Source organism: Amia ocellicauda, chromosome 3, assembly GCF_036373705.1.
Source record: "Amia ocellicauda isolate fAmiCal2 chromosome 3, fAmiCal2.hap1, whole genome shotgun sequence".
Lineage (NCBI taxonomy): Eukaryota > Metazoa > Chordata > Actinopteri > Amiiformes > Amiidae > Amia > Amia ocellicauda.
The window spans coordinates 36,109,776-36,120,600 of NC_089852.1; positions in this window are offsets into that span (position 1 = coordinate 36,109,776).

Consider the following 10,825-nt stretch of genomic DNA (forward strand, 5'->3'; position numbering starts at 1 on the left):
TGGAGACGATTGTTGTAGTGTGCAGATAGCCCTGCTCCAGAATTTATTCATCATCATAAATGTATTTTCTTTCTTTCTTTTGTATACTCACAAAATAACCATTCACAATTACATTCAATGTATTTCACCTATTCAGTTAATCAGTACAACTGTATTGATCTCTATACCTTTCCCTATGTAATTATTTTACACTCACATTCACTTTTACATATTCTTTACACATCCACAAACACTATTTATAAACCTAAATCTAAATCTAAAGATAGGAAAATAGACCTAGCAGTAACAGAGAAAGAACATACAATCTGTCCTACATAACAGCTTAATATATCTGTTCCCAGGTTTACCATTGAGATAAGTAATACGTTTTAGGTCACTCACGCAAAAAGGCGGGTTAGCCCTTTGTGTACAAACAGCATCTGATAAAACAACAGGCTAATGCCGCCTGCGCCACGGGCATCAGACCGCACTGCAAAGCCTAATATAACAAATCTAACCTGAACAATGTCTATCTATTTAACTTAAATAACACAATGATATATATACAGTGAGGGAAAAAAGTATTTGATCCCCTGCTGATTTTGTACGTTTGCCCACTGACAAAGAAATGATCAATCTATAATTTTAATGGTAGGTGTATTTTAACAGTGAGAGACAGAATAACAACAAAAAAATCCAGAAAAACGCATTTCAAAAAAGTTATACATTGATTTGCATGTTAATGAAGGAAATAAGTATTTGATCCCCTATCAATCAGCAAGATTTCTGGCTCCCAGGTGTCTTTTATACAGGTAACGAGCTGAGATTAGGAGCAGTCTCTTAAAGGGAGTGCTCCTAATCTCAGCTCGTTACCTGTATAAAAGACACCTGTCCACAGAAGCAATCAATCAATCAGATTCCAAACTCTCCACCATGGCCAAGACCAAAGAGCTGTCCAAGGATGTCAGGGACAAGATTGTAGACCTACACAAGGCTGGAATGGGCTACAAGACCATCGCCAAGCAGCTTGGTGAGAAGGTGACAACAGTTGGTGCGATTATTCACAAATGGATGAAACACAAAATAACTGTCAGTCTCCCTCGGTCTGGGGCTCCATGCAAGATCTCACCTCGTGGAGTTTCAATGATCATTAGAACGGTGAAGAATTAGCCCAGAACTACACGGGAGGATCTTGTTAATGATCTCAAGGCAGCTGGGACCATAGTCACCAAGAAAACAATTGGTAACACACTACGCCGTGAAGGACTGAAATCCTGCAGCGCCCGCAAGGTCCCCCTGCTCAAGAAAGCACATGTACAGGCCCGTCTGAAGTTTGCCAACATCTGAATGGTTCAGAGTAGAACTGGGTGAAAGTGTTGTGGTCAGATGAGACCAAAATCGAGCTCTTTGGCATCAACTTAACTCGCCGTGTTTGGAGGAGGAGGAATGACCCCAAGAACACCATTCCCACCGTCAAACATGGAGGTGGAAACATTATGCTTTGGGGGTGTTTTTCTGCTAAGGGAACAGGACAACTGCACCGCATCAAAGGGACGATAGACAGGGCCATGTTCCGTCAAATCTTGGGTGAGAACCTCCTTCCGTCAGCCAGGGCATTGAAAATGGGTCGTGGATGGGTATTCCAGCATGACAATAACCCAAAACACACAGCCAAGGCAACAAGGGAGTGGCTCAAGAAGAAGCACATTAAGGTCCTGGAGTAGCCTAACCAGTCTCCAGACCTTAATCCCATAGAAAATCTGTGGAGGGAGCTGAAGGTTCAAGTTGCTAAGCGTCAGCCTCAAAATCTTAATGACTTGGAGAGGATCTGCAAAGAGGAGTGGGACAAAATCCCTCCTGAGATGTGTGCAAACCTGGTGGCCAACTACAAGAAACGTCTGACCTCTGTGATTGCCAACAAGGGTTTTGCCACCAAGTACTAAGTCGAAGGGGTCAAATACTTATTTCCTTCATTAACATGCAAATCAATTTATAACTTTTTTGAAATGCGTTCTTCTGGATTTTTTTGTTGTTATTCTGTCTCTCACTGTTAAAATACACCTACCATTAAAATTATAGACTGATCATTTCTTTGTCAGTGGGCAAACGTACAAAATCAGCAGGGGATCAAATACTTTTTTCCCTCACTGTATATATTTAAACCCTGATGTCAGCAAGCCATAAAATGAATACAAATTACAAAAGTTGTAGACAAAGACGCGGGTCTACGGCGCCGCGTAACCATTTCCACATTGTTCCGAGTCGTGTTTACAAATATAATACACTTCCCCTCCACATTCTAACACATGGGCTTTATAAAACATCTCTTCATAGCCTGACAACCTTTTGTTGTGTTACAGTAGTTAAACATATACAGTTTAATACCATTACTAACCTGTAAAACAGGATAAATAATCAGAGACTGGAGACGATTGTTGTAGTGTGCAGATAGCCCTGCTCCAGAATAAGGAACCAGAAACCTTGTCCCCCAAAGCAAACCTCCCGCACAACAAGCTAACCCCTTCCAGTGGCGATCGCCGGTCCTACACAACCTGAGTATTACACAGTTACATGTTTTCCCAAAAATAAAATAGTTATTTTAATAAATACAGCACCCATAACTACACAACGTGACCATACATTTTGTGTGCGTCACACGCTCCCCAACAAAAATTAAATGACTCCTGACATCCAGTGGAACCTTCTAAACCCCTTATTCTTTCAATACACATAAGTAGGGTATGGGGTGGGTGAATATGTGGGATAGGGTGTGTTGTAATGGGATGTATAGTGGTAAGGTGGTGTAATGTGATACTGTGTTCCCCACACTGGCATATAAGGTGTACAATAGGCCTCTACCATGTTGACTGCTGGCCGTAGCGTTGGCTGACCTAGCGCCTCGTAAGTGAACATTTGCTTAGGCCTCCTATCTCTGGCAGACCTCCTGGCTTGCTCATCACGATCACCATTCGCATTAGTTACGCACTGGCTATTTTCCCTCAACGGCATTTTGTCCTCAGCATGTTCTTGCACTTCTTCATCAGACTGATCAGTCGCCGGTAAGTGCTCATCCAATTGTCTTTCATGTTCACCTCGTCTTACTTCCACAGGTACAGTCACACAGATAGGTATTGTCATCTGAGAGACTTCACTCTTTATAAGGTTTCTCTGTGATACACAGGTAGGCCTCAACTTTGGCTGGTCTGTTCCTGTTCCTTCTTCCTAAAGTAGGTATTCTGGTATTCTCACCCAGAAACGTTGTCTATCGTCTCCATCTTCAGAATCTGTTGTATCGCTTTTGCGGTGTTCCTTGTCCTCTTGGACTCGGTCTTCTCTGTGTCTTCTCTTAGGTTTCTTTGAGAGTGCATCTTTGGCTGAACATGGAGGCACATCTAAAGGTAGGTTGTTTACACAGAGCAATAGGTTCCGATGGAGAGTCCGTGTTTTACGTTCACCTGTTTCCGGACTGACTCTGTACACAGGGTTATCTCCGACTTGTTCCTTCACAAGGTAGATGGTCTTTTCCCAGTATGACCTCAGTTTACCCGGGCCTCCTCGTTCACTCAAGTTTCGTACTAGGACTCTAGCTGGCTGGAGGGCTACCCCTTTGGTCTGTCTGTCATAATAGGCTTTGTGTCTGGCACTGGAGTGTTTACCGTTTTCCAATGCTATTCTGTATGCTTCAGTCATTCTAGTGGCCCATTTCTCGGCATATCCTCTGGGTGAGCTGGACTCTTCATCTGTTAGCAATCCAAAAAGCAAGTCAACAGGAAGACGTGGGTGGCGACCATAGAGTAGATAGAATGGAGAGAATCCAGTGGAGTCATGTCTAGTACAATTGTACGCATGTACTATTTGTGGGAGATGTTCCTTCCACCTTTCTTTCTCCTTTTCTTCAAGTGTCCTTAACATCTGTAACAATGATCGGTTAAACCTCTCAGCAGGATTGCTTGAGGGTGGTAGGGTGACGTTCTGGAATGGCCTGTACCGGACAGGCCTCGAAGCGTTCTGAAGAGCTCATTCTCGAACTCGTGCCCCTGGTCGTGATGCAATTTCAAGGGATAGCCAAACCTTGGGATGTAGTCATTAAAGATGCACTCCGCTGCGGTTCGACCAGACTTGTTCTTTGTAGCGTAAACTTGTGCAAACCTTGTAAAATGATCTACAATCACTAGGATGTACTCGTAACCTCCCCGACTGGTCTCTAGGTGCAAGTAGTCAATACAGACGAGTTCTAAGGGTGAGCTAGTAGTGATGCTTCCCATAGGATCTCGGACATGTGTGACTGGTTTCTTCTGTTTTATACAGCGACATCTACGTGTGACGTATTCCTCGATTTCTATTTTCATGAATGGCCAATAAAATCTCTCTCTTGCGAGGTTGAGTACTCGTTCTGTCCCAATGTGGCCCATGTCATCATGGAGATATTTCAGCACAGCCTGTTTGTAATTAGTGGGGAGGACGAGTTGTCGATTCTCGGTTGTCTTTCTGTGCAGGAGTCCATTTTCCAAGTACAGTTTTGTCCATTCATGTAATAGTTTCCTCGTTAGTATTGTAGATCATGCCTGGAGAAAAATATACCTCCCCACTCAGAAGGTCAGGCCTCTAACTGAACTATTGGGAACTGAGGGAAATATTGATGTATATGCAGTAAATGGGGACACCATACCATTTGATGGGTGGGTTGAAGTCACTGTGAACCTACCTGGCAATGACAATCCAAATCTGTCTATCCAAGTGCCATTCTTAGTGACTCAGGGAATGCTGGAAAGACCGCTGCTTGGGTTCAATGTGGTCGAGGAACTAGCAAGAGAACAAACTGGAGGACTCTTGCCAACCTTAATTAACCTACTTAGTAGAGCTATGGGTATTGAAGATGACCAGGTCGCAACGACCCGTTCACCACTCCCCCTTCACCGCTCTCCTGGTGTCATTATCAATTGCTTTGTTCTCTTCCTTCAAGCGAATAAACTCACCAATGGCATGGTCTTCTCGTTGTGCTTTGACTAGTTCATCATGCTTGATCATTGGCAGTATGCTGCAGGGTTGTTGGTTGGCATCTATGGAGGCCAAGTTCAGGGAGGCGACCCAAGCCACGTCTTTCCTCTGCGCTGCTCGACTTCCTTCCCAGGTGACTAACATCAACAGGTGGTTGCCACGGTGGCAGTGGGGAATTCCCCACAGTTGGTAAGTCGGTGATGTGGTTGACCTTAACACTGGACTTTGGCTTAACAGGTGAGTCTGTCTCAACTATCCTAGCTATTGGCTGGATTCTACCAATGACTGTCCTCGGGGATAGGGTGATGTCATGTGTTGTATGGTTCCCTACAGGGATCTGAACGTATGGTTGTACTTGTTTCCGGACCTCTACGAGGCCCTCGCCCACATCCAGTTGTGCTAGCTGAGTGTTGTTTTCATCTGGCTCAAACAGAACTAAACAATCAGACAGGCTTAGGTTGGAAGGGATTCTACACCTCACCTGAGCTACATGACCAGAGAGAATGACAAACCCACGAGGACCCACTCTCAAGTGAGCCTGTTGCATCTCTGTCTTCTGTGTCTGGACAAAGCTCACCATCGTTGCGACCCGGTCATCTTCAATACCCATAGCTCTACTGAGTAGGTTAACTAAGGCTGCCAAGAGTCCTCCAGTTTGTTCTCTTGCTAGTTCCTCGACCACATTGAACCCAAGCAGCGGTCTTTCCAGCATTCCCTGAGTCACTAAGAATGGCACTTGGATAGACAGATTTGGATTGTCATTGCCAGGAAGGTTCACAGTGACTTCAACCAACCCATCAAATGGTATGGTGTCCCCATTTACTGCATATACATAAATATTTCCCTCAGTTCCCAATAGTTCAGTTAGAGGCCTGACCTTCTGAGTGGGGAGGTATATTTTTCTCCAGGCATGATCTACAATACTAACTTGGGCACCAGTATCCAGGAGGACTTCTGTTGCTAGGCCATTCATATAACATTCAAGTAGACATTTGATCCCTATTAGTTGGGCTACTCTATCTCGACCCGTAGTTGACTGGTCTGTATAGTCAGAAGTAGATCGATCTGCTGACCTGTTCTTCCTTCCAGTTCTGGCGGCCTATACACATGCATGGGGAGCTGTCTGGTGCCTAGCATTTAAATTCTGTTCCCTTGGATCTGGGAAACCAGCAGGTTGGGACTGTTGATGTGGCTCGATCACTGTCTGTCCCTCCACAGTGATCGGCTGCCGTTTCCCGATGGTCTTGACTTCTTTAGACAGCCTACTGCTCTGTGTCCTTCCTCTCCACAGAAAAAGCAATGACTACAATTAGAGAGACCTTTCTCCACGCAGTTGGGACATCCATATAGCTTCTCAAGCTTTGTCCGAGATTGTTGGTTTGTGGAACACTGGCATGCTTGTTCTTGTTGTTTGGTATTCTTAAGTTCATTAAGCATGTGTGCCAGAGTCTCTACCTGTTCGCTGAGCTGCTGTATTGTTTTATTCTTGTTTTTCCGGTCAGAGGGCTCTATCTTCATGTTTGGGACATGATTATGTTCTTCTTCAAGCTGAACGCCGTGAGCATGGGCCGGTTTAGAACGGTGTGAGGGCCCTAGCCTCCGCTGTCTCTCATTTTCATCACTGGTGATCTTCATGACATGTTTGAGAATCACTTCATTCATCTGTCACCTTACTATCTGACAGGAGAGGCCGCAGTTCCCTTCGGAATGTCATTATGCCTAAAGCCTAAGCCCTGATACACTGTGTGTAGAAACACGTCTTGGACTGTCTCTGCACTGTATTTAATGTCTGTCCCATGTTGTTTTGACATGAAGAATATTTTCTGTTTTAGCCCAATCACCCTGTAGAGGAACTGTTGTGGTGATTCCTGTTCTGTTTGTTTTGCACACATTAGCTCCTGGAATAGCTCTGTGCTGTTTCTGTCCCCTAGATGAGACTGAAGGAACCACTTAAGTTCAGTTACAGTGAACAGTTATATCTTCCTTATTCATTAGCATATCTTTGAAGTTGCCTGGTTTGATTATCCTAAGCACCCCTCTGACAATCTCAGTGTCACTAAACTCTTCCCTCACCCCTTCATCTATCTGCTTGCACACATTATTGTAGTTTATATCTGAAGAGTTGTTCTCTATTTGCCCCCCTTGAATTTTAAACTCCCTGCGGTTGAGGTAGGAGAGGTCTCTTAAAGAGACCACTTTCTCATGTCTATGTGTTCCTGTCTGGTCACCCTGGTGATGGCTACCCTGCCTAGCGTTGTCTTGCTGTGTCGGATGAGGTGCTGCTACATTGGGTTGAATCTGAGTGCCTCTATGTAGAAGAAGCTTCCTACACAGCTCCTCATAAGCAACAAGCATTTGCTGGTAATCAGCATCTGTGCCAGTGGCTATATTGGTGGGTGGGAAGTGTGTATCACGTGAGTCAACACTAGCATCCAAATCAACAGTTTGTTTAACAGTTAACATACGGTGTTTTACCAAATCATCAATACAATCTCTTAGAACTAGTAGTTCTGCCATACCCTTATCTTCTGATTCTACCAAAGGTTTACACATTAGGAAAGCATTAATAAAATCAAGAGAACCCTCTTCATCATTCACTACTAGCTCTAACTGATCTTTACCAGGTACCGGACCCACAGTGTTGACAATCTTGAAGAGTTCCTCAGTCGTCAGTTCTAGCAGGCTCTTCCTGATGCCTCGCACCAGGCTCTTCCTCCCACTGTCTGACATGGCAGCCCTCTTCCTCTATCCCTCTCCCTCTATCTCTCTCAAGCTCGGTCGCACAGTCACACGGTCCCAGTATCTCAGGATAACTGGATCAGCATTCCCCCCATAGGTGGCGCCGATCCCGGACAAGCCCCCAAAAATCTGTAACAGACCCCAGCATCTGATAAAACAACAGGCTAATGCCGCCTGCGCCATGGGCATCAGACCGCACTGCAAAGCCTAATATAACAAATCTAACCTGAACAATGTCTATCTATTTAACTTAAATAACACAATGATATATATATATATTTAAACCCTGATGTCAGCAAGCCATAAAATGAATACAAATTACAAAAGTTGTAGACAAAGACGCGGGTCTACGGCGCCGCGTAACCATTTCCACATTGTTCCGAGTCGTGTTTACAAATATAATACACTTCCCCTCCACATTCTAACACATGGGCTTTATAAAACATCTCTTCATAGCCTGACAACCTTTTGTTGTGTTACAGTAGTTAAACATATACAGTTTAATACCATTACTAACCTGTAAAACAGGATAAATAATCAGAGACTGGAGACGATTGTTGTAGTGTGCAGATAGCCCTGCTCCAGAATAAGGAACCAGAAACCTTGTCCCCCAAAGCAAACCTCCCGCACAACAAGCTAACCCCTTCCAGTGGCGATCGCCGGTCCTACACAACTTGAGTATTACACAGTTACATGTTTTCCCAAAAATAAAATAGTTATTTTAATAAATACAGCACCCATAACTACACAACGTGACCATACATTTTGTGTGTGTCACACATGCAAGTAAAATCAAGACCTAGAACTGAGACTGCCCACTTTATTTTTGGCCCATCAGCTCCAGAGTCACTCCTTTTTAGACTGTTTCAACTGTTTTGCAATTTTGCTGGACTAACAAGACGTATTAAACCTTGTTATAAATACTACAACATTGCTCTTGATTATGTAGAAATATTGTAGCGATCTGGGACTGGGGGGGTCATTTCGGGTATGCTTGTGTTACTTCCTGTATGTTATTGTAACTGGGCTTAGTTAGTTGGGGGGGTCAGGGATTGGCCAACGTGGGAACACAGGGCGCGCCGTGGTTGGGGGAGCCAGTCACAGGGTGCAAACTAATAAATAGGGGTGCCCGGTTCCCGCATACAGTTGAGTAGGGGCTGCAGTTAGAGTATTGGAGTTGCTGTTCAGAGATATAGTTCACAGTGAAGTCGCTCCAGCCTGAAAAAGCCTGTTCTTAAATAAAGCTTTTGTTTGGTTTGCATCCTGCGCCTCCTCCGTTATTGCTGCACAGCGTGGTGGAACCGCGACGAAAGCCAGGAAAAGTGGTGCTCGTTACAATATTATGTGAAAAGACATGTTTAACGTCATCAAACATGCTTAAGTTATAGTGTGATTATACAGAGCTAATATAATGTGCATAATGTGTGTGCATAAGGGTCTTGATTTTTCCTAGTGATCAAAATGGACACACAAGAGATTATCTTCCACATTAACGCACAAATCATAACACATGGTGTTTTTCTGTTGGTAACTAGTTGCTTGACAAAGTCCTAATATTTCAGAAAATGGGCGTTCATTCTGTCTTGGTAAAACTATTACATTTACATTGAAGTTCAATTCTTTTACCTTACATAATGTTAAATGTTTATAGACATTTAAAATTGCATTTTCATTGCAATATTCATTTTTATGTAATGAATGGTTTTTTATTTTGTCAGTTATCTTTTAAACCTTTTTGATAAAATAAATGTCTTGTGCTCACTGTTGCTGGAAGACAAATCATGTATTTCTTACTCTTCTCTTTGACATGAATGGCTTGGATTTATTTTAGTGTTTGTGTTTTTTTCCATATGTACTATTAATAATGTCTTCTTAATATTTAATTCAATGTATTATTATTATTATTATTATTATTATTATTATTATTATGATATTGTCTTACTGAAGTATATTATCAATGTATATTAAGAACAATAAACTAGTAATATCATCCATTTGCAATTTCTATGACATATTCTTCATTATTTATAGAATGTAGAGCATTTATATGTGAAGTATCAATTAATTAATTAGGCATAGTCAATTAATTAATCAATTAAATGAATTCCATTGTCTACCAAAAGGGTTACTGGCTTATTCTTTTTAATATGTTGTAGTCTGGCTTTGCTTTAGGTTTCATTCAATTATCTTTAATTTTAATGGAGATATGGACTTTTTTGATATGGATCAAAATTCATATATATATCAAGCTGTTAAACTGGTACATGTATTTTCTTCTGCAAACCAAAAATCCTGCACAATCACAATTCCATTTTATTATCTTTAATCTACTTATCTTTGAATAGTTCAGAGGATCATGTTCATTCTTGGCGGCCACTTCAAGTCAAGTACAGATTGAAGATAGTATTCAATGTGGGCTGTTTTTATCTAATGAATGAAAGGCAGGACACTTTGGTTATACATCACACTATACCTAAAACAAATTTGGCATGTGAGTTACCTTTTGTGTCTATGAACTGTCTAGGTGTCCCTGAAAACATTTGTTTCCATTTGATCTCAGAAAGTTCTGACTTAAGGCAAGAGGTGTGTAAACTTTAGGCTGCTGCTCCATTTAATTCTGTGTTTTAGGAATGCCCAGTTTAGCAATGATAAAGCCTTCACATTCGACTATGTGTTTGAGCCCACGACAGAGAAGAAATAGTCTTCAACTCTGCAGTGTCGTCATTGTTGATTGGCCTATTCAAAGGTGAACAGATGCTCCTGGGGTCTGTTTTTCATACGTGTTTTAACAAATTCAGGCTAAATTGACATATCCCGGATTGAACTAACAATGACAACTGATAACTTGGGCTTTTGGGCTCTTCCAACACTTATCTAGGATTTAATTAGCTTGTTATCTTAAGACAGAGGTCGCTCATCGCAGATAAGTGTGCATTCCCGTTTGGATAAGAAACAAAGGCAAAGTCTGAACAGCAGCTGATAATGGAAGGGTATGAGGAGGCAAAGGACATAATAAAGCCAATACTGTTGCGACTACAAAAGCCAGGGAAAATACGTTTTTTAATTGTATCAATGTCAATGACCCCAAAACACAGAGGTGTTCAATATC